This window comes from Bufo bufo, chromosome 2, assembly GCF_905171765.1.
Source record: "Bufo bufo chromosome 2, aBufBuf1.1, whole genome shotgun sequence".
NCBI classification, from domain to species: domain Eukaryota; kingdom Metazoa; phylum Chordata; class Amphibia; order Anura; family Bufonidae; genus Bufo; species Bufo bufo.
This window is the reverse complement of record NC_053390.1, coordinates 621,531,159-621,556,035: the sequence shown is the minus strand read 5'-3', so window position 1 is coordinate 621,556,035 and position 24,877 is coordinate 621,531,159.

The following is a 24,877-nucleotide window of genomic DNA, read 5'->3' as shown; positions in this document are numbered from 1 at the left end:
AAGGAGGAACAGGAGGAGCACTGCCAGAGCCCTGCAAAATGACCTCCAGCAGGCCACAAATGTGCATGTGTCTGCTCAAATGGTCAGAAACAGACTCCATGAGGGTGATATGAGGGCCCGACGTCCACAGGTGGGGGTTGTGCTTACAGCCCAACACCGTGCAGGACGTTTGGCATTTGCCAGAGAACACCAAGATTGGCAAATTCGCTACTGGCGCCTTGTGCTCTTTACAGATGAAAGCAGGTTCACACTGAGCACATGTGACAGAAGTGACAGAGTATGGAGACGCCGTGGAGAACGTTCTGCTGCCTGCAACATCCTCCAGCATGACCGGTTTGGCATTGAGTCAGTAATGATGTGGGGTGGCATTTCTTTGGAGAGCCGCATAGCCCTCATGTGGCTGGAGTGTGTCAGCAGTTCCTGCAAGACGAAGGCATTGATGCTATGGACTGGCCCGCCCGTTCCCTAGACCTGAATCCAATTGAGCACATCTGGGACATCATGTCTCGCTCTATCCACCAACGTCACGTTGCACCACAGACTGTCCAGGAGTTGGCAGATGCTTTAGTCCAGGTCTGGGAGGAGATCCCTCAGGAGACCGTCCGCCACCACATCAGGAGCATGCACAGGCGTTGTAGGGAGGTCATACAGGCACGTGGAGGCCACACACACTACTGAGCCTCATTTTGACTTGTTTTAAGGACATTACATCAAAGTTGGATCAGCCTGTAGTGTGTTTTTCCACTTTAATTTTGAGTGTGACTGCAAATCCAGACCTCCATGGGTTGAAAAATTTGATTTCCATTTTTTAATTTTTGTGTGATTTTGTTGTCAGCACATTCAACTATATAAAGAACAAAGTATTTCAGAAGAATATTTAATTAACTCAGATCTAGGATGTGTTATTTTTGTGTTCCCTTTATTTTTTTGAGCAGTGTATATATATATATATATATATATATATTTTTTTTTTTTACATTTAGTGACTTTGAAAAATAAACCAAAATTAAAACAAAATATATTTAACATAACAACATGATATAAACAATCGAAATCACAAAAAAAGTTTAGAGCATATCAAGAAACAAACAGAAGATGGCTGAGGAACTCCAAGTTGATAAGTCCATGGTTGGATTTGAACTACAAATAAAACTGGACAAATAAGCCAGTTTTCATTTACATCAGTGTTGAAAAATCTCCCCAGGCTGTTTTGTTAGGAGACTAAAAGGGGTTATCACATTTAAAGTATCACTCTGCAATGAAAAAGGCATTTCAAATGAAATATTATTTCAATATTCATACAATATTTTTTTTTAAAAATATTGGTATAGATATTTCATAGTGAAGAAAGTGAAGTAGCTTAATCAATTGTCCTACTTTTAAATTCATAAAATTGTATAGTTCTCCAGATAGTACTATAGAGTACTACAGAGAAGGAACTGTAGTACTATAGTACAATTTTTTAGTGAAACAACTGGGGCTGTGTGTGAGGGACTGTTTGGGGAGGAAGAATTTAAGAAGAGTGGACTGCAAGGCACTACTTGGAGAGGCAGGCACTTGAATGTCATATGTTAAAGGGTTTCTATCACTTCGTATGCCATAATTAGCTCTCAGACACTAGCGATCCGCTAGTGTCTGCTCTGGCCAACCATCCTAATATAACAGCTTTTGGGGCAGCCGTTTTGCTAAAAAAATAACTTTTATAAATATGCTAATGAGCCTCTAGGTGCTATGTGGGCGTCATTAGCACCTAGAGGCTCCGTCTACCTTCATACACAGCCACCGCCCAGCGCGTCCCTCCAGCCCGCCCATCTCCTGATGAATGCGATCCTCCGTGTGACGTAACGGACGAATTCTCGCGCATGCGCCGTGCGCGGCTGTATTCGGCGCATGCGCAGAGAATGTCTGACCGCTTCCCTGCTCAGACATCTCCACTGCGCCTGCGCCGATGACGTCATAGTGCTCCAAGGAACAGGCGCAGTGGAGATGTCTGAGCCGCGCACGGCGAATACAGCCGCGCACGGCGCTTGCGCGAGAATTCGTCCGTTGCGTCACACGGAGGATCGCACTCATCAGGAGATGGGCGGGCTGGAGGGACGCGCTGGGCGGTGGCTGTGTATGAAGGTAGACGGAGCCTCTAGGTGCTAATGACGCCCACATAGCACCTAGAGGCTCATTAGCATATTTATAAAAGTTATTTTTTTAGCAAAACGGCTGCCCAAAAAGCTCTTATATTAGGATGGTTGGCCAGAGCAGACACTAGCGGATCGCTAGTGTCTGAGAGGTAATTATGGCATACGAAGTGATAGAAACCCTTTAAGAGTTGCTGCTCACTCACAGGAAGGGAAGAGATAAGTCCTCCACAAACTATATGTAGGTAAGTAAAAAAAAAAAAAAGAGAATAAAAGATAAAATTATTATATTTTTTTTGTTGTTAAAATAATGGTGTGTGTTACTTCAGCATTTTTTATTTTTTATTCTTAGGATAACAACATTAATGGGGCTTTCATAAAGATGTCTGAGCTGTCTACCATACTATAGCTTCATATTCCTCTCATTTTATGCATACATTGGTTTTCAAGCAAACCCCAGCAGAAAAAAAACATAGAATGCTGTATGTATGTATGTATCGTTACAACAAAGAACAGCACTCCATACTAAATTATAAAGATAATACAAGCTTAATTGAAACATAAAGTATATGAACATGCAATTAGAGTTGGCCTTGGGGTTCGCCCGGTGGTCGTTTCGCGGCAAACTTTGCTCGTTCGTAGAGTTGAGCGGACACCTGGATGTTCGGGTTCGGCAGGTTTGGTCGAACTTGAAAAAAAAGTTTGGGTTCGGGACCCAAACTTGACCCGAACTTGACCCCGAACCCCATTGAAGTCAATGGGGAACCGAACTTTTGGGCACTAAAATGGCTCTAAAATAGTCCTGGAAAGGGCTAGAGGGCTGCAAAAGGCATCAACATGTGGTTAAGAGCATAGCAACTGTTCTGCAAACAAATGTGGATAGGGAAATGACTTAAAATAACATAAAATACAGAAAAATTTAAAATAACAATCTGGATCTAGGAGTAGGAGGTTGAGGAGGCGGTGGATGGGTGGATGTGGCGGTGTAGGTTGACGTGGCGGTGTAGGTGGAAGCGGCGGTGAAGGAGGAATAGGTAGCCAACACTGATTTGTGTTATTTTTTATTTTTAAATTGGGGTATCCCCCAAAATATTGGGACATATAACAAAATAAAACAAAGAATAAGTGCACTTGAGTACAAGAATGGATGGTTGAGGCTGGTATAAATGTCTATTCTGCACAAGGTACGGACAAGTCCAGTGGGATCCATGCCTGGTTCATTTTAATAAACGTAAGCTTGTCCACATTGGCTGTGGCCTGTGATAATGCTCTCTGCCGTGCCAAACACACGTTAACACTATACACTGGCTGCAGGGCAGGTCAGCATCTCCAAGGCTGACAAAGCTTTTCCACATTTGGGCCATGCTAACCCTGCCTTCTCAGGTGCTGGCGGTGCCCCAGCTGCGTTTGCGACCTCTTCCTCTTCCTCCTCCTCCTCCTCTGCCTTCGCCTTGTGCTTCCACTGTGCCCCAGCTGTCAGGTGGGAATGCTATCATCAGCAGCGTGCGCTTGTAGTCGCGCATCTTCCGATCAGTAACAGATGTTTTCACTAAATTTAGTTCCCTGTAAGCAATGCAGAGCAGGGGTTCATTCACGGCAAAAGGGGGTACATGTCACCCAGCAATACAACAAAAGATTTGGAGAGATTTAGGCCCCTGTCACCCAGGCACAGCAGGGGTTCATTCACGGCAAAAGGAGGTTCATTGGGGGCGGAGCTAGCGCCGGACTGAGATGGCAGCTTGATCCGGAGCTCTGCTCTACAGACCGTCCTATGCACTAGCTATCTTTAGCGAAAAGTCTACAAAATGGTAAAAATCGGGAACCCCAAAGCCGGGGAGCACCCCAATACCAATAAAAATCAGATCGCAGGGGGTGATATGGAAAAGTTCCTGAAGAAAGCGGCCGTTTCATATGTGGCTCGCGACTCCAAAATGGCGCCCGCTCAGTCTCAAAGGGCTAGATCGGAAGAAGAGAGTGATGGTGAAGAACCGCAAGGTAAGGGGTCCCTCCCTATTACCAGAAATTACTTAAAAAACACCCTGGGTAAAGCCCTTGAACCCCTGTTGAGCGAAGTTGCAGCCATGCGCCAAGACATGCGCCATATAGGGGATAGAGTGGAAGCCCTTGAGAATCAGCAAGTACAGATCACAGATCACCAGAGGGCCACCTCCAACTCGCTCCAGAAATGTGGGACCTACCTGAACCAGTTACAAAACGCCTTAGAAGATCAAGAAAATAGAGGCCGAAGAAACAACCTGCGCATAAGAGGGATCCCTGAAGCGTTACTTCCTGGTGACATCCCGGCTGCAGTAATCTCTTTGTGCAAATCGCTCCTAGGCCCAGATTTCACTTCAGAGATCGTGTTGGAAAGGGCACATAGGGCACTGCGCCCAAAACCCAAGGCGGAGGAACCCCCAAGAGATATCATTTGCAAGTTTTTAAACTTTCAAGTAAAATCCGCTGTACAAGAAGCCGCTAGAAATAAACAAGATCTGTTATTTGAAGGGGCCCAGATCGCAATATATCAAGATTTAGCCCCTTCCACTTTAAGAAAACGAAAATTCCTCAAGCCTCTGACAGATTGGCTAAGAGCAAACAGGATCCTATATAAATGGAACTTTCCATTTGGACTTTCCTTTCTTCAAGGAGGCCGTCGCATTAATATTACTGCTTTTGCTGACCTGGATGCTGTGTACGACCACCTGCAAATTCCACCAATGCAGATAGAAAATTGGGACTTATTCCAAGACCTCGGTGCTCTCCCTGAAGTCCCTTCCGTGGAAGCTTTCACCTTACAGCATACCCCAAAGATCCACAAGACGGGGAAGAGAGGTCGACAACTTACTCCAAAGAGACTGACTCAAGATTAACCCGGGATCTATTCTGATACAAGTCTCCATCACAGAGACAGTATTTTTCTTTTCTTTTTCTTTTTCTTTTTCCTCTCCTTGTTCCTTTTCTTTATCCTTTCATTGCTATTACAGCTCTGGTCTCACCTGGATTCATCCAGATAATCTGCTTTATCTTAATATGGGGACTTTCGATAAAGTCTACCCATATAGCTTTATTTACTGCTAGTGAAACCAGGAATGAGACCAGCTTGTTAGGATACTACTTTTATGCCTAATATTATATCATATGCTTCACCTGTCTAACTTCTTCCCCCACTCCCCCCTATTCTATTGTCCATTCTTCTTATTACTTCTTGAGGAGGGCTTTAATAGCTTCTCCCCTTCACTGAATTCCCGATGATAGTTTAAATTAACATTAGTTTTTCACCTGATTGCAATTTAAGTGCAAAACGGTATGTTAACCGGTCACTGACCAACCTTTCCCCCATGCTTTATACCAGTGGGTCACCCCGCAGACTGGTTGTTCTTTTGGTTTTATGTTATGTTCTCACTTTTTCCCTTTCCCCTTTGTTTAGTTCTAGGTACCTGATACACATATACTTGAACATGGTGGGAGACGGACGGGACTTGAGAGATCCGGCTTCTCTCCTGGATGGGGTGGAGACGCCTGAAGCCGTGAGTGTCCTCTCCTGGGGGACCAGCACACCTAGCATCACTCTAGCCACAATAACCCACATCCATGGCTGATATACACATAGCTTCATATAATGTAAAGGGTTTCAATTCACCCTCTAAAAGAAGCCAGATCTTCTCTATATTACGCAAAGAGGGCTCGGATGTGCTGCTTCTCCAGGAGACGCATTTCAGGTTCAACCATTATCCCAATATGGAATTCTCCCACTACCCACTCTGGTTCCACTGTGGGGGGTGCTCTGCCTCATCCGGGGGAGTAAGTATAGGATTTAAAAGGAAAATTCCCTTCAAATATATCGACCAATTGCTGGACCCAGAGGGTAGATTCATTATGGTCAAAGGGAATATAGGGATTCAAAAGTATACCTTCATAAATTTATATGTACCAAACACTAAGCAGGCCGCATGGCTTTCTTCCATATCCCCATTAATAATGTCATTTAAGGAAGGTATTGTGGTTTTGGGTGGGGACCTAAATATAGCCCTTGACCCCCAATTGGATTCATCAACACACAAAACCTCCCACTCCAAGCGCTCCCTAAAATTTATCAGAAATACCCTATGGGATCTCCATTTGATAGATGTTTGGCGTACCCATAATCCCAACACCCTAGACTTTACATTCTACTCCCACCTACACAACAGCTACCACCGCATAGATTACCTTTTTATCTCAAAAGAGCATCTCCAACTATGCCAGTCGGCCAAGATCGGTTCGATACATCTGTCGGATCATGCTCCAATCTTTATAAAGGTGTTCTCTCCTACCCACAAACCTAAAAACTTTAACTGGCGACTCAATGAGTTTATCCTCGGGAACTCAGATTCCATAAAGAAAATTGGGTTACTTTTGGAAGAATACTTTGCCTTGAATTCTCTGCCGGAACTTTCACCACAAACCATATGGGACGCCCACAAACCCTTCATAAGGGGCGAGTTTATTAGCCTAGGGTCGCATCTTAAAAAAACTAGAGAAAGTAACATTAATAACCTCCTATCTAAAATAAACAAGCTGGAATCTACCCACAAGAATACCCACTCGGAATTCCAATTACAAGAGCTTTCTAAAACAAGAGCTGAATTAAAAGCCCTAATGCAAACCAATTCGGCTAAGTATTACCTTAACTCTCAATACAAGTTCTTCGCACATGGGGACAAAGCCACCAAATTCCTCATAAATAGAATAAAAGCTAGAAGAGCTGACAATTACATTCACCAATTGTCCTCCCCTACGGGCGATCCGGTATTTGCTTCATCTAAGATAGCTAAACAATTCAGGGACTTTTATGAAAACCTATATAACCTCCCAACCTCCATCCCCTTAGCATCTCACCCCTCACTAGTCGATACATTTCTCAACTCAACGTCCTGTCCGACTTTATCTGTCAAACAAAAAGAATCGCTGGAAGCTCCATTCACCATGGATGAAATAAACATAGCCTTGGCCCAAATGCCGCAAGGAAAAAGCCCAGGTCCAGATGGACTCCCTGCGTTCTATTATAAAACTTTCAAAAAACATCTTCTACCCCACCTATTGAAGGTATGCAACCAATCTATGCAAGGTATCCCATTATCAAGAGATATGGTGTCTGCCCACATAGCCCTGATTCCAAAAGAGGGGAAAGACCCTAAGATATGCGCAAACTACAGGCCAATATCCCTCCTAAATACTGACCTTAAAATTTTAGCGAAATTGCTGGCCAATCGCCTAGCTGTCCTTCTCCCTCAGCTGGTACATATGGATCAGGTAGGCTTTGTGCGTAATAGGGAAGGTAGAGACAATACTACTAGAGTTATTAATGCTTTATGTTTTGCCAGACATACCTCTACTCCTCTTGTTCTTCTCAGCACTGACGCTGAAAAAGCGTTTGATCGCATAAATTGGAATTACTTGCGACATGTCTTAGCATTCTTCGGCCTGCCTGATCCATATGTCAAGGCTGTATTTGCTATGTATAACCAGGCCACCGCCAGAGTAATGGTCAATGGCGACCTCTCCTCCCCCTTCCGAATCCAAAATGGAACCCGTCAAGGTTGTCCCCTTTCCCCCCTCTTATTCATTTTAGCAATGGAGCCGCTTCTATCTAGACTTAGAATAGATCCCGAGATTAAAGGTATATTCCTAGGGGGTAGATCCCACAAAATTGCGGCATTCGCAGATGATGTTATGATAATGACTTCCAACCCCAATACCTCCCTCCCCATTATTCAGGAACACCTAAAGAATTATAGCATAGTGTCAGATTTTAAGATCAATGAGAGCAAGTCCACTATCATTAGTATAGGAATTACACCGCAGCGTAGACTTTCCTTAATGAAAAACTCCCCTTTCAATTGGTCTTCACCTACCATTACTTACCTAGGGGTGAAACTTAGTCCTTCTATCTCAGACTTGTATACACTAAACTACATTCCCTTAAAGACCGCATTATTTACAGCCCTAGACAAACTCGCCAAATCAGCTCCAACCCTTTCATGGTTTGGAAGAAAAAACATCTTATCTGCTCTCATTATTCCACGCCTCACATACCTTCAACAGGTTCTCCCAATCCCCATCCCTAGATCATACTACTCTGCCTTAAAGCAAAGATTTAGAACCTTCATATGGAATGGTAAAAAAGCGAGACTTGCCTACTCTCTCCTATCCCGGTCACGTTCATCGGGCGGAATAGGGCTCCCAGATCCGGAACTATACGGAAAAGCTATACTTATGTCACGTGTTATTGACTGGCTGAGAAGCACAGACAGCAAATCTTGGGTGGCCATGGAACAAAGTATTATTGGAATGCCAACTCGAGCTTTATGCCTGGGCCATCCCTCTCCCCCCCCAACAAACCTACAACCTTACCCAATTATTAAAGCCACAGTTGAAGCCTGGAAGTGGTGGAATCTTAATCATTGCTCTATTCCCTTCCCTTCTCCTCTGGTCACAGTTAGTGATATCCTTGGCTCATCCTCCAGCGGTCCTAGATATTCCTCCTCTAGCTCAATTAGCTCCTCTTCCACACCAATCTCCCATCTCCTGGAACCACAGGGATTAGTGCCAACGAATGACACCATCAGAAGTATCCTAAATCCACAACCATGTGATTTCAACCTCATCCCACTTGTCAAATCATTTGTTCATAAAAGTAACATGAATGGTGAACTCCTTCGCCCCCTCACATGGCTTGAAGCTTTAATAATTAACCCCATTCCCCCTAAAAAACCTATCTCCCTAATATATAACAAACTCAGAACCCCTCCATTAACTATAAAACCAGCATTTATCCGCTCCTGGGAACTAGAAACTGGCGTGGATCTCCCTCTCCAAATGTTACCTACGTTATTTGAAATTCCACACAAGTCATCTAGATGTGTTAGAATTCAGGAGAACGGATATAAGATCCTTTCGCAGTGGTACATTACCCCAATCAAGTCCTCACACTTTACTAGACCCACTTCCAAGTTATGTTGGAGATGTCAAAGTGAGTTAGGCACCTTTTTACACATTTGGTGGGCATGTCCAGCTATCAACAAATGGTGGACAGAAATCTTTCGGATTTGCAATCAAATATGCTCCTCCAATATAGCCATCTCCCCATATGGAGCACTGCTTACCTTCTTCAACAACAAAACATCATTGCCCCCCTCCTACCTTTTTAAGCAGCTCTTGATAGCAGCCCGTCTTCTGGTTCCTAAGCATTGGCTACAAACTAGCCTTCCCACACTAGAGCAATGGAGACTCAAAGTGGACCAAATCCACCGTTTTGAGGAAATGGCCTCTTGGGAGTCACGGTCCCATTTAACCCACCTAAAAAAATGGGCCCCCTGGACTAAATACAGATTTCAACAGCATTAACTATCCCTAATCAACCCTCTGACCACCTTATGGATTATTATATCTAAGCTTTATGAGCTATGCCGACGGAATGGGAGCAGGGTTGGAGGGATGGGATCGAGATTGAGAAATAGAGCTTGGGTATTTTCAACCCCCACCTTCATCCCCAATCCCTAAGCGAACTATGTACACAATACAGGGTCTGAGAGTGTATATCCTGTCACTGAGACAGGCTAGACTACAGGGGTTTTCCCCTCTACGGCCCTAGTCTATTGTCTATTGTCTATAACCCATATATACTGAATATCTCCTGTATCTCTCTGCAAGGTTCCTTTTCCTTAATCTTCCATGAAATATAACAATGCTCATATATGATTCTGTGTATGGTACCGATTCACACCACTGTTTGGTGTAATGTTACACTGTAAACTTTCTTATGTGCTAAATAAAAATTTTAAAATTAAAAAAAAAAAAAAAAAAAAAAAGGAGGTTCATGTCACCCAGCAATACAACAGAGGATTTTGAGAGATTTAGGCCCCTGTCAGCAATTCAGAGCAGGGGTTCATTCACGGCAAAAGGGGGTACATGTCACCCAGCAATAGAACAGAGGATTTTGAGAGATTTAGGCCCCTGTCAGCAATGCAGAGCAGGGGTTCATTCACGGTAAAAGGGGGTACATGTCACCCAGCAATAGAACAGAGGATTTTGAGAGATTTAGGCCCCTGTCATCCAGGCACAGCAGGGGTTCATTCACGGCAAAAGGGGGTTCATGTCACCCAGCAATACAACAGAGGATTTTGAGAGATTTAGACCCCTGTCACCCAGGCACAGCAGGGGTTTGTATACGCCAAAAATGGTAAAATGTCACCCGACAATTGAAAATAAGAATTTTTTCAATTTAGGGCACTAAAATTGCCACTTTTTTAAATTAAAATGGCTTTAAAATAGTCCTTGAAAAGGCTATAGGGATGCAAAAGGCAGTAAAATGTGCTTAAGAGCAATTCAACTGCTCTGCAAACAAATGTGGATAGGAAAATAACTTAAAATGAAATAAAATAACTAAAAATTACAAATTATTAACCTACAACTCAGAGAAGGAGGTGGATATGGAGTCGGAGGTTGAGGAGGCAGTGAATGTGGTGTTGTAGGTGGAGGCAGAAATGGAGGAGGAACAGGTAGCCAACAATGTTTTTTTTATATTTTTTTATTGAGTAGGTAGCCCCCAAAATATTGGCACAAATAAAAAAAAAAGAATACAAAGAATCATTGCACTTGACTTGAGTACAAGAATGTATGTTTGATGGTGGTATAAATGTCTATTCTGCACAAGGTACAGACAAGTTTTGTGGGATCCAAGCCTGGTTCATTTTAATAAACGTGAGCTTGTCCACGTTGGCTGTGGACAGGCGGCTGCATCTGTCTGTAATGACGCCTCCTGCCGTGCTAAATACACGTTTAGAGAGTATACTGGCTGCAGAGCAGACCAGCACCTCCAAGGCATACAGGGCAAGCTCTGGCCATGTGGACAATTTGGAGACCCAGAGGTTGAATGGGGCAGAACCATCAGTCAGTACATGTAGTCGTGTGCACAGGTACTGTTCCACTATGTTGTTCAAATGCTGCCTCCTGCTAACACGCTCCATAACAGTAGTTGGGGCCGGTTGTTGCAGCGAGGTGACAAAGCTTTTCCAAATGTCGGCCATGCTAACCCTGCCTTCGGAGGTGCTGGCGCTGACACAGCTGCGTTGGCGACCTCTTCCTCCTCCCCTGCCTTCGCCTTGTGCTTCCATTTGTCCCCTGGCGTTAGTCAGGAATGCTCTCAGGAGCGCGTCTACCAGCGTGCGCCTGTAGTCACCCTTCTTCCGATCACGTACCAGTGAGGGAATTAAGATCCTTGGCGGCGGAAGGACGTGCGCCAAACAGCTCTCCGCCTAGGGCCCAGCCGCCACTACATTTACCCAGTGTGCAGTTAGGGAGCTATAGCGTCCCTGACAGTGCTTACTGGTCCACGTATCTGTGGTTAGGTGGACCTTGCCACAGATGGCGTTGCGCAGTGCACACTTGATTTTATCCGATACTTGGTTGTGCATGGAGGGCACGGCTCTCCTGGAGAAGTAGTGGCGGCTGGGAACGTTGTACTGTAAGACAGCAAGCAACATGAGCTGATTGAAACTGTCCGTCTCCACCAGCCTGAATGACAGCATTTCAAAGGCCAGCAGTGAGATGGAGAGCGGAACGCTTCCGTGTGACATGGTGGAGATGCTTGGTGACGGAGGTGGTGTTGTTGGTTGCACATCCTCTGTTTGCTGGGCGGCAGGTGCCAACGTTCCTACAGAGGCGGAGGAAGAGGCCAAGGCAGCAGCAGAAGAGGGAGCAGGAGGGGCCTGAGCCCTTTCTTGGTTTGAAGGTGCTTACTCCACTGCAGCCCGTGTCTCGCATGTAGATGCCTGGTCATGCAGGTTGTGCTAAGGTTCAGAACGTTAATGCCTCGCTTCAGGCTCTGATGGCACAGCGTGCAATCCACTCAGGTCTTGTCGTCAGCACATTGTGTGAAGAAGTGCCATGTCAGGGAACTTCTTGAAGCTGCCTTTGGGGTGCTTGGTCCCAGGTGACGGTGGCCAGTAGCAGGCGAACTGTTTTGGTGGCGACTGCTCTGCTTTTGCACCCTGCTCCCGTTTTTGCTACGCTGTTGGCTCGGTCTCACCACTGCCTCTTGTTCCGAACTCTGAAAGTCAGTGGCACGACCTTCATTCCATGTGGGGTCTAGGACCTCATCATCCCCTGCATCGTCTTCCACCCAGTCTTCCTCCCTGACCTCCTTTTCAGTCTGCACACTGCAGAAATACGCAGCAGTTGGCACCTGTGTTTCGTCATCATCAGAGACGTGCTGAGGTGGTATTCCCATGTCCTCATCAGGAAACATAAGTGGTTGTGCGTCAGTGCATTCTATGTCTTCCACCCCTGGGGAAGGGCTAGGTGGATGCCCTTGGGAAACCCTGCCAGCAGAGTCTTCAAACAGCATAAGAGACTGCTGCATGACTTGAGGCTCAGACAGTTCCCCGATATACACGGGGGTGATGTGACAGACTGATGGGCATGGGTTTCAGGCGCAACCTGTGCGCTTTCTGAAGAAGACTGGGTGGGAGATAATGTGAACGTGCTGGATCCACTGTCGGCCACCCAATTGACTAGCGCCTGTACTTGCTCAGGCCTTACCATCCTTATAACGGCATTAGGCCCGACCAAATATTGCTGTAGATTCTGGGTTCAGTAGGACGTGGGTTCAGTAGGACGTGTATCTGTGGCAGAATGGCCACGTCCTCTCCCTGCACCAGAGGCTCCACCAACACCACCTCCACGACCGCGTCCCTTATTAGATGTTTGCCTCATAGTTAGCGTTTACAAAGCAAAGTAAAAAGTGGTTAAGTCTGTTTAAAAAAATAAACCGCCAATAAAAACCTTGATGTAGGGTATTGCGCTCAAATTTTTTTTTAAACTCTATATGACAGCGGTATTTATGGCCTAAATGTGACACTCACTTATGCATGTGTAATCCCAGATGTGCAATATATTAGAGGCTTTTTTCACCCCAGTAACCAAAAACGCGTATTTCTGGCCTAAATGTGACAATCACTTATGCACGTGTAATCAGAAATGTGCATTATAGCAGAGGGTTTTTTCACCCCAGTAACCAAAAAGCTGTATTTCTGTCCTAAATGTGACAGTGACTTATGCACGTGTAATCACAGATGGGCAGTATATCAGAGGGTTTTTTCACCCCAGTAAGAAAAAACCTGTATTTCTGGCCTTAATGTGACAATCACTTATGCACGTGTAATCACAGATGTGCAGTATATCAGAGGTTTTTTTCACCCCAGTAAGAAAAAAACTGTATTTCTGGCCTTAATGTGACAATCACTTATCACAGATGTGCAGTATATCAGAGGGTTTTTCACCGTAACCAAAAAGCTGTATTTCTGTCCTAAATGTGACAGTGACTTATGCATGTGTAATCACAGATGTGCAGTATATCAGAGGGTTTTTTCACCCTAACCAAAAAGCTGTATTTCTGTCCTAAATGTGACAGTGACTTATGCCTGTATAATCACAGATGTGCAGTATATCAGAGGGTTTTTTCACTCCAGTAAGAAAAAAGCTGTATTTCTGGCCTTAATGTGACAATCACTTATGCACGTGTAGTTACGGATGTGCAGTATATCAGAGTGTTTTTTCATCCTAACCAAAAAGCTGTATTTCTGTCCTAAATGTGACAGTGAATAATGCACGTGTAATCACAGATGTGCAGTATATAAGAGTGTTTTTTAACCCCAGTAAGAAAAAAGCTGTATTTCTGGCCTAAATGTGACAATCACTTATGCATGTGTAATAAGAGATGTGCAGTATATCAGAGGGTTTTTTCACCCCAGTATGCCAAAGCCGGATATCTGGCCTTAATGTGACAATCACTTATGCATGATGTGTGATCACAGATGTGCAGTATATCAGAGGGTTTTTTCACCCCAGTAAGAAAAAAGCTGTATTTCTGTCCTAAATGTTATAGTGACTTATGCACGTGTAATCACAGATGTGCAGTATATCAGAGGGTTTTTTCACCCAAGTAAGAAAAAAGCTGCATTTCTGGCCTTAATGTGACAATCACTTATGCACGTGTAATCAGAGATGTGCAGTATATCAGAGGTTTTTTTCACCCCAGTATGCCAAAGCCGGATATTTGGCCTTAATGTGACAATCACTTATGCACATGTAATCACAGATATGCAGTATATCAGAGGGTTTTTTCACCCCAGTAAGAAAAAAGCTGCATTTCTGTCCTAAATGTGACAGTGACTTATGCACGTGTAATCACAGATGTGCAGTATATCAGAGGGTTTTTTCACCCTAACCAAAAAGCTGTATTTCTGTCCTAAATGTGACAGTGACTTATGCACGTGTAATCACAGATGTGCAGTATATCAGAGGGTTTTTTCACCCAAGAAAGAAAAAAGCTGTATTTTTGGCCTTAATGTGACAGTGACTTATGCATGTGTAATCACAGATGTGCAGTATATCAGAGGGTTTTTTCACCCAAGTAAGAAAAAAGCTGTATTTCTGGCCTTAATGTGACAATCACTTATGCACGTGTAATCACAGATGTGCAGTATATCAGAGGGTTTTTTCACCCCAGTAAGTAAAAAGCTGCATTTCTGTCCTAAATGTGACAGTGACTTATGCACGTGTAATCACAGATGTGCAGTATATCAGAGGGTTTTTTCACCCTAACCAAAAAGCTGTATTTCTGTCCTAAATGTGACAGTGACTTATGCACGTGTAATCACAGATGTGCAGTATATCAGAGGGTTTTTTCACCAAAGTATGCCAAAGCAGGAATTCTGCCCTTAATGTGACAATCACTTATGCATGTGTAATCACAGATGTGCAGTATATCAGAGGGTTTTTTCACCCTAACCAAAAAGCTGTATTTCTGTCGTAAATGTGACAGTGACTTATGCACGTATAATCACAGATGTACAGTATATCAGAGGGTTTTTTCACCCCAGTAAGAAAAAAGCTGTATTTCTGTCCTTAATGTGACAATCACTTATGCACGTGTAATCACAGATGTGCAGTATATTAGAGGGTTTTTTCACCCTAACCAAAAAGCTGTATTTCTGTCCTAAATGTGACAGTGACTTATGCACGTGTAATCACAGATGTGCAGTATATTTTAGAGGTTTTTTTCATCCCAGTAAGAAAAAAGCTGTATTTCTGGCCTTAATGTGACAATCACTTATGCACGTGTAATCAGAGATGCACAGTAAATTAGAGGGTTTTTTCACCCCAGTATGCCAAAGCAGGAATTCTGCCCTTAATGTGACAATCACTTATGTATGTGTAATCACAGATGTGCAGTATATCAGAGTTTTTTTTTTACCCTAACCAAAAAGCTGTATTTCTGTCATAAATGTGACAGTGACGTATGCACGTGTAATCACAGATGTGCAGTATATCAGAGGGTTTTTTCACCCCAGTAAGAAAAAAGCTGTATTTCTGTCCTTAACCACCTCAGCCCCCAGTGCTTAAACACCCTGAAAGACCAGGCCACTTTTTACACTTCTGACCTACACTATTTTCACCGTTTATTGCTCGGTCATGCAACTTACCACCCAAATGAATTTTACCTCCTTTTCTTCTCACTAATAGAGCTTTCATTTGGTGGTATTTCATTGCTGCTGACATTTTTACTTTTTTTGTTATTAATCGAAATTTAACGATTTTTTTGCAAAAAAATGACATTTTTCACTTTCAGTTGTAAAATTTTGCAAAAAAAAACGAGATCCATATAGAAATTTTGCTCTAAATTTATTGTTCTACGTGTCTTTGATAAAAAAAAAATGTTTGGGTAAAAAAAAAATGGTTTGGGTAAAAGTTATAGCGTTTACAAACTATGGTACAAAAATGTGAATTTCCGCTTTTTGAAGCAGCTCTGACTTTCTGAGCACCTGTCATGTTTCCTGAGGTTCTACAATGCCCAGACAGTACAAACACCCCACAAATGACCCCATTTCTGAAAGTACACACCCTAAGGTATTCGCTGATGGGCATAGTGAGTTCATAGAACTTTTTATTTTTTGTCACAAGTTAGCGGAAAATGATGATTTTTTTTTTTTTTCTTACAAAGTCTCATATTCCACTAACTTGTGACAAAAAATAAAAAGTTCTATGAACTCACTATGCCCATCACGAAATACCTTGGGGTCTCTTCTTTCCAAAATGGGGTCACTTGTGGGGTAGTTATACTGCCCTGGCATTCTAGGGGCCCAAATGTGTGGTAAGGAGTTTGAAATCAAATTCTGTAAAAAATGACCTGTGAAATCCGAAAGGTGCTCTTTGGAATATGGGCCCCTTTGCCCACCTAGGCTGCAAAAAAGTGTCACACATCTGGTATCTCTGTATTCAGGAGAAGTTGAGGAATGTGTTTTGGGGTGTCTTTTTACATATACCCATGCTGGGTGAGATAAATATATTGGTCAAATGCCAACTTTGTATAAAAAAAATGGGAAAAGTTGTCTTTTGCCAAGATATTTCTCTCACCCAGCATGGGTATATGTAAAATGACACCCCAAAACACATTCCCCAACTTCTCCTGAGTACGGAGATACCAGATGTGTGGCACTTTTTTGCAGCCTAGGTGGGCAAAGGGGCCCATATAAATGTGACAGTGACTTATGCACGTGTGATCACAGATGTGCAGTATATCAGAGGGTTTTTTCACCCTAACCAAAAAGCTGTATTTCTGTCCTAAATGTGACAGTGACTTATGCACGTGTAATCACAGATGTGCAGTATATCAGAGGGTTTTTTCACCCCAGTAAGAAAAAAGCTGTATTTCTGTCCTTAACCACCTCAGCCCCCAGTGCTTAAACACCCTGAAAGACCAGGCCACTTTTTACACTTCTGACCGACACTACTTTCACCGTTTATTGCTCGGTCATGCAACTTACCACCCAAATGAATTTTACCTCCTTTTCTTCTCACTAATAGAGCTTTCATTTGGTGGTATTTCATTGCTGCTGACATTTTTACTTTTTTTGTTATTAATCGAAATTTAACGATTTTTTTGCAAAAAAATGACATTTTTCACTTTCAGTTGTAAAATTTTGCAAAAAAAACGAGATCCATATAGAAATTTTGCTCTAAATTTATTGTTCTACGTGTCTTTGATAAAAAAAAAATGTTTGGGTAAAAAAAAAATGGTTTGGGTAAAAGTTATAGCGTTTACAAACTATGGTACAAAAATGTGAATTTCCGCTTTTTGAAGCAGCTCTGACTTTCTGAGCACCTGTCATGTTTCCTGAGGTTCTACAATGCCCAGACAGTACAAACACCCCACAAATGACCCCATTTCGGAAAGTACACACCCTAAGGTATTCGCTGATGGGCATAGTGAGTTCATAGAACTTTTTATTTTTTGTCACAAATTAGCGGAAAATGATGATTTTTTTTTTTTCTTACAAAGTCTCATATTCCACTAACTTGTGACAAAAAATAAAAAGTTCTATGAACTCACTATGCCCATCACGAAATACCTTGGGGTCTCTTCTTTCCAAAATGGGGTCACTTGTGGGGTACTTATACTGCCCTGGCATTCTAGGGGCCCAAATGTGTGGTAAGGAGTTTGAAATCAAATTCTGTAAAAAATGACCTGTGAAATCCGAAAGGTGCTCTTTGGAATATGGGCCCCTTTGCCCACCTAGGCTGCAAAAAAGTGTCACACATCTGGTATCTCTGTATTCAGGAGAAGTTGAGGAATGTGTTTTGGGGTGTCTTTTTACATATACCCATGCTGGGTGAGATAAATATATTGGTCAAATGCCAACTTTGTATAAAAAAAATGGGAAAAGTTGTCTTTTGCCAAGATATTTCTCTCACCCAGCATGGGTATATGTAAAATGACACCCCAAAACACATTCCCCAACTTCTCCTGAGTACGGAGATACCAGATGTGTGGCACTTTTTTGCAGCCTAGGTGGGCAAAGGGGCCCATATTCCAAAGAGCACCTTTCGGATTTCACAGGTCATTTTTTACAGAATTTGATTTCAAACTCCTTACCACACATTTGGGCCCCTAGAATGCCAGGGCAGTATAACTACCCCACAAGTAACCCCATTTTGGAAAGAAGAGACCCCAAGGTATTCGCTGATGGGCATAGTGAGTTCATGGAAGTTTTTATTTTTTGTCACAAGTTAGTGGAATATGAGACTTTGTATGAAAAAAAAAAAAAATCATAATTTTCCACTAACTTGTGACAAAAAATAAAAAATTCTAGGAACTCGCCATGCCCCTCACGGAATACCTCGGGGTGTCTTCTTTCCAAAATGGGGTCACATGTGGGGTAGTTATACTGCCCTGGCATTCTAGGTGCCCAAATGTGTGGTAAGGAGTTTGAAATCAAATTCTGTAAAAAATGACCTGTGAAATCCGAAAGGTGCTCTTTGGAATATGGGCCCCTTTGCCCACCTAGGCTGCAAAAATGTGTCACACATCTGGTATCCCTGTATTCAGGAGAAGTTGAGGAATGTGTTTTGGGGTGTCTTTTTACATATACCCATGCTGGATGATATAAATATCTTGGTCAAATGCCAACTTTGTATAAAAAAATGGGAAAAGTTGTCTTTTGCCAAGATATTTCTCTCACCCAGCATGGGTATATGTAAAATGACACCCCAAAACACATTCCCCACCTTCTCCTGAGTACGGAGATACCAGATATGTGACACTTTTTTGCAGCCTAGGTGGGCAAAGGGGCCCATATTCCAAAGAGCACCTTTAGGATTTCACAGGTCATTTTTTACAGAATTTGATTTCAAACTCCTTACCACACATTTGGGCCCCTAGAATGCCAGGGCAGTATAACTACCCCACAAGTGACCCCATTTTGGAAAGAAGACACCCCAAGGTATTCCGTGAGGGGCATGGCGAGTTCCTAGAATTTTTTATTTTTTGTCACAAGTTAGTGGAAAATGATGATTTATTTTTTTATTTTTTTTCATACAAAGTCTCATATTCCACTAACTTGTGACAAAAAATAAAAACTTCCATGAACTCACTATGCCCATCAGCGAATACCTTGGTGTCTCTTCTTTCCAAAATGGGGTCACTTGTGGGGTAGTTATACTGCACTGGCATTCTAGGGGCCCAAATGTGTGGTAAGGAGTTTGAAATCAAATTCTGTAAAAAATGACCTGTGAAATCCGAAAGGTGCTCTTTGGAATATGGGCCCCTTTGCCCACCTAGGCTGCAAAAAAGTGTCACACATCTGGTATCTCTGTATTCAGGAGAAGTTGAGGAATGTGTTTTGGGGTGTCTTTTTACATATACCCATGCTGGGTGAGATAAATATCTTGGTCAAATGCCAACTTTGTATAAAAAAATGGGAAAAGTTGTCTTTTGCCAAGATATTTCTCTCACCCAGCATGGGTATATGTAAAATGACACCCCAAAACACATTCCCCAACTTCTCCTGAGTACGGAGATACCAGATGTGTGACACTTTTTTGCAGCCTAGGTGGGCAAAGGGGCCCATATTCCAAAGAGCACCTTTAGGATTTCACAGGTCATTTTTTACAGAATTTGATTTCAAACTCCTTACCACACATTTGGGCCCCTAGAATGCCAGGGCAGTATAACTACCCCACAAGTGACCCCATTTTGGAAAGAAGAGACCCCAAGGTATTCGCTGATGGGCATAGTGAGTTCATGGAAGTTTTTATTTTTTGTCACAAGTTAGTGGAATATGAGACTTTGTATGAAAAAAAATAAATAAAATCATCATTTTCCACTAACTTGTGACAAAAAATAAAAAATTCTAGGAACTTGCCATGCCCCTCACGGAATACCTTGGGGTGTTTTCTTTCCAAAATGGGGTCACTTGTGGGGTAGTTATACTGCCCTGGCATTTTCCAGGGGCCCTAATGTGTGGTAAGTAGGTAAATGACCTGTGCAATCCGAAAGGTGCTCTTTGGAATGTGGGCCCCTTTGCCCACCTAGGCTGCAAAAAAGTGTCACACATCTGGTATCTCCGTACTCAGGAGAAGGTGGGGAATGTTTTTTGTGGTGTCATTTTACATATACCCAAGCTGGGTGAGAGAAATATCTTGGCAAAAGACAACTTTTCCCATTTTTTTATTCAAAGTTGGCATTTGACCAAGATATTTATATCACCCAGCATGGGTATATGTAAAAAGACACCCCAAAACACATTCCTCAACTTCTCCTGAATACAGAGATACCAGATGTGTGACACTTTTTTGCAGCCTAGGTGGGCAAAGGTGCCCAAATTCCTTTTAGGAGGGCATTTTTAGACATTTGGATACCAGACTTCTTCTCACGCTTTGGGGCCCCTAAAATGCCAGGGCAGTATAAATACCCCACATGTGACCCCATTTTGGAAAGAAGACACCCCAAGGTATTCAATGAGGGGCATGGCGAGTTCATATAAAAAAAAAAATTTGGCACAAGTTAGCGGAAATTGATTTTTTGGATTTTGTTCTCACAAAGTCTCCCTTTCCGCTAACTTGGGACAAAAATTTCAATCTTTCATGGACTCAATATGCCCCTCAGCGAATACCTTGGGGTGTCTTCTTTCCAAAATGGTGTTATTTGTGGGGTGTTTGTACTGCCCTGGCATTTGAGGGTCTCCACAATCATTACATGTATGCCCAGCATTAGGAGTTTCTGCTATTCTCCTTATATTGAGCATACGGGTAATGAGATTTTTTTTTTCCGTTCAGCCTCTGGGCTGAAAGAAAAAAATGAACGGCACAGATTTCTTCATTCGCATCGATCAATGTGGATGAAAAAATCTCTGCCAAAAAAAAAAAAGGAGAGGAAAGGCGTCTGCTAGGACATAGGAGCTCCGCCCAACATCCATACCCACTTAGCTCGTATGCCCTGGCAAACCCGATTTCTCCATTCACATCAATCGATGTGGATGAATAAATCATTGCCGGGATTTTTTATTTTTTTTATATATATACAAAGTGTTTGCCAAAGTATATGAACACCGCCACCTCCTCAGCTCATATGCCTCGGCAAACGTATCTTTTACTGCAGAGGAGAAATCTCGTCTTGCAGCGCCGCATACACCGACTTGCGTGTAATCTGACAGCAGCGCAATGCTTCTGTCAGAATGCACATCAGTGCTGCATCTAATCGATCGGTTGGTCCACCTGAAAGGTAAAAAAACAAAACAAAAAAGAAAAAACCAGGCCGCAACGCAATATATTTATTAACTGTTGAACAGAACATAGAAACTTTTTTTTAACTTTTTTAACTGAACTTTTAACTTTTTTACTTACCAGTAATTTTTTTTTTGTTTAGTTTTTTTTACCTTTATAGAACAAACCTCTCCTTCCCCATGGGACAATGTGCAAAGCGCAAATCGCCCAAAGATGTGGCGAAGTACGTTATGCACTTTATCCCAGGTGAAAGGAGAGGTTTGCAGCAGCTGTGAGTAAAAGGGCCCTAATAGCCCTGTGTGCCTGTCCTGTGAGATGCAATCCCTATGCTAGGTGTACCTGTGTGTGGTACTTCCGGAAACACTCACCAAAGCATAGGGCAGGGTGGTCAGGACAGTCAGGACAGAAATAGCGGGTGTCACGCCTTATTCCACTCCTGCTACAGACACGACATTTTTTTCGGGGTGGCGGTTGGGTTGAGGTACCAGCAACGACACTGGGGAAATGTCGCTCGTGTAGACGGCTAACTACACTGGTGGATGGGGCCACGGAACCTCCTGGGTAAAGGAGGTTCTCGATGATCTCTTCCTGGAATTTGAGGAAGGATCCTGTTCTCCCAGCCTTACTGTAGAGAACAAAACTATTATATGCAGCCAATTGAATTAAATATACAGACACCTTCTTATACCAGCGTCTGGTTCTGCGGGAAACTAAATAGGGAGCCAACATCTGGTCATTGAAGTCCACCCCTCCCATGAGCGCATTATAGTCGTGGACTGAGAGGGGCTTTTCAATGACACGGGTTGCCCTTTCAATTTGGATTGTCGTGTCTGCGTGAATGGAGGAGAGCATGTAAACGTCACGCTTGTCTCTCCATTTCACCGCGAGCAGTTCTTCATTACACAAGGCAGCCCTCTCCCCCCTTGCAAGACGGGTGGTTACAAGCCGTTGGGGGAAACCCACGCGGCTAGTTTGCGCGGTGCCACAGGCGCAAATCCGTTCTAGAAACAAATGCCTAAAGAGGGCCACACTTGTGTAGAAATTGTCCACATAAAGATGGTACCCCTTGCCGAATAAGGGTGACACCAAGTCCCAGACTGTCTTCCCACTGCTCCCCAGGTAGTCAGGGCAACCGACCGGCTCTAGGGTCTGATCTTTTCCCTCATAGATCCGAAATTTGTGGGTATAGCCTGTGGCCCTTTCACAGAGCTTATACAATTTGACCCCATACCGGGCACGCTTGCTTGGGATGTATTGTTTGAAGCCAAGGCGCCCGGTAAAATGTATTAGGGACTCGTCTACGCAGATGTTTTGCTCAGGGGTATACAAATCTGCAAATTTCTGGTTGAAATGGTCTATGAGGGGCCGAATTTTGTGGAGCCGGTCAAAAGCTGGGTGGCCTCTGGGACGGGAGATGGTGTTGTCGCTAAAATGCAGAAAACGTAGGATGGTCTCAAATCGTGTCCTGGACATAGCAGCAGAGAACATGGGCATGTGATGAATTGGGTTCGTGGACCAATATGACCGCAATTCATGCTTTTTAGTTAGACCCATGTTGAGGAGAAGGCCCAAAAAAATTTTAAGTTCGGAAACTTGGACTGGTTTCCACCGGAAAGACTGGGCATAAGAGCTTCCCGGGTTGGCGGATATAAATTGTGTGGCATACCGATTTGTTTCTGCCACGACTAAGTCCAAGAGTTCCGCAGTCAAGAACAGCTCAAAAAATCCCAGGGCCGAACCGATTTGAGCTGTCTCAACCCGAACTCCAGACTGGGCGGTGAAAGGGGGAACTACTGGTGTGGCTGAAGTTGGTGACTGCCAATCAGGGTTTGCCAGCACCTCAGGGATTCTAGGGGCTCTACGGGCCTGTCTGCGCGGTGGCTGCGACGGGGTAACTAGTGCACGTGCCACCGTACCAGCTTCAACTGCCCTTCTGGTGCTCGCCACGTCACCATGTTGTACGGCAGTGCTGGTACTAGGTCCAGGAAGGGCTGCGCTGCTGGTGTATGCCTCACCACGTGATCCGGCAGCGACAGCCCCACTCTGCTGCTCTTGAAACGGATCCTGCGTAACCTGTGGTCTAGCGACACGGGGCCGGGTACGCCTGGTGCTGCCAGGGACCTCCACCTCCTCGTCCGAACTTTGGGTCAGAGAGCCACTGCTTTCCACAGGTTCATATTCTGACCCGCTAGATTCGTCAGATGAGGGTTCCCACTCCTCATCCGACTGGGTCAGAATCCTGTAGGCCTCTTCAGAAGAATACCCCCTGTTTGCCATTTGGACTACTAAATTTAGGGGTATTCCCTGAGACTACCCAAGAAAAAAAGCAAACCTGTCTTACAAAGGGGAGGCTAGCGAAGTACCGGAGGCTGCTGCGGTTGATAAAAAAAATCAAAACTAAGATTTTTTTATCGCCGCAGTGCGTGTAAAGTGAATGTGCAGTGATCAAAAAACAAATTTTTTTTTGTCACTGCGGTGGGGCGGGCGTGGGTGAACGCACGTGTGGGCGACCGATCAGGCCTGATCGGGCAAACACTGCGTTTTGGGTGGAGGGCGAACTAAAGTGACACTAATACTATTATAGATCTGACCGTGATCAGTTTTGATCACTTACAGATACTATTAAAGTACAAATGCTGATTAGCGATACGCTAATCAGCGAATAAAAGTGACTGCGGTGCGGTGGGCTGGGCGCTAACTGACGCTAACTACCTAACCAAGGAGCCTAAACTATCCCTAAAACCTAACAGCCAATACTAGTGAAAAAAAAAAAGTGACAGTTTACACTGATCACTTTTTGTCTTTCACTAAGTGATTGACAGGGGGCGATCAAGGGGTTAATTCGGGTGATGGGGGTGATGGAGGGTGATCTGGGGCTAAGGTGTAGTGTTGGTGGGTACTCACAGTGAAGTCTGCTCCTCTGCTGGATCCAACCGACGAAAAGGACCAGCAGAGGAGCAGAGAAGCCATATAACAGATCATATTTACTAATATGATCTGTTATCTGGCTTCTGATTTGATTTTTTGAAAATCGCCAGCCTGCCAGCCAATGATCGTTGCTGGCAGGCTGGTGGCGAAATACTTCTTTAACTTTTGCCGGCCCGCGATGCGCATGCGCGGGCCGGCAATGCACGAAATCTCGCGTCTCGCGAGAGGACGCACCGGCGCGTCCACCCAGAACAACAGGACCGCCGCAAAGACGCGATCCTGCGTACGGCGGTCCTGAGGAGGTTAATGTGACAATCACTTATGCACGTGTAATCACAGATGTGCAGTATATTAGAGGGTTTTTTCACCCTAACCAAAAAGCTGTATTTCTGTCCTAAATGTGACAGTGACTTATGCACGTGTAATCACAGATGTGCAGTATATTTTAGAGGGTTTTTTCACCCCAGTAAGAAAAAAGCTGTATTTCTGGCCTTAATGTGACAATCACTTATGCACGTGTAATCAGAGATGCACAGTATATCAGAGGGTTTTTTCACCCCAGTATGCCAAAGCAGGAATTCTGCCCTTAATGTGACAATGACTTATGCATGTGTAATCACAGATCGCTGAATACATAAACCAGTTTTTGATAAGATCGCTCCCTGATCTCTCCCTCACAGCAGCTGTAGCCTCTCCCTACACTAATCCGAGCA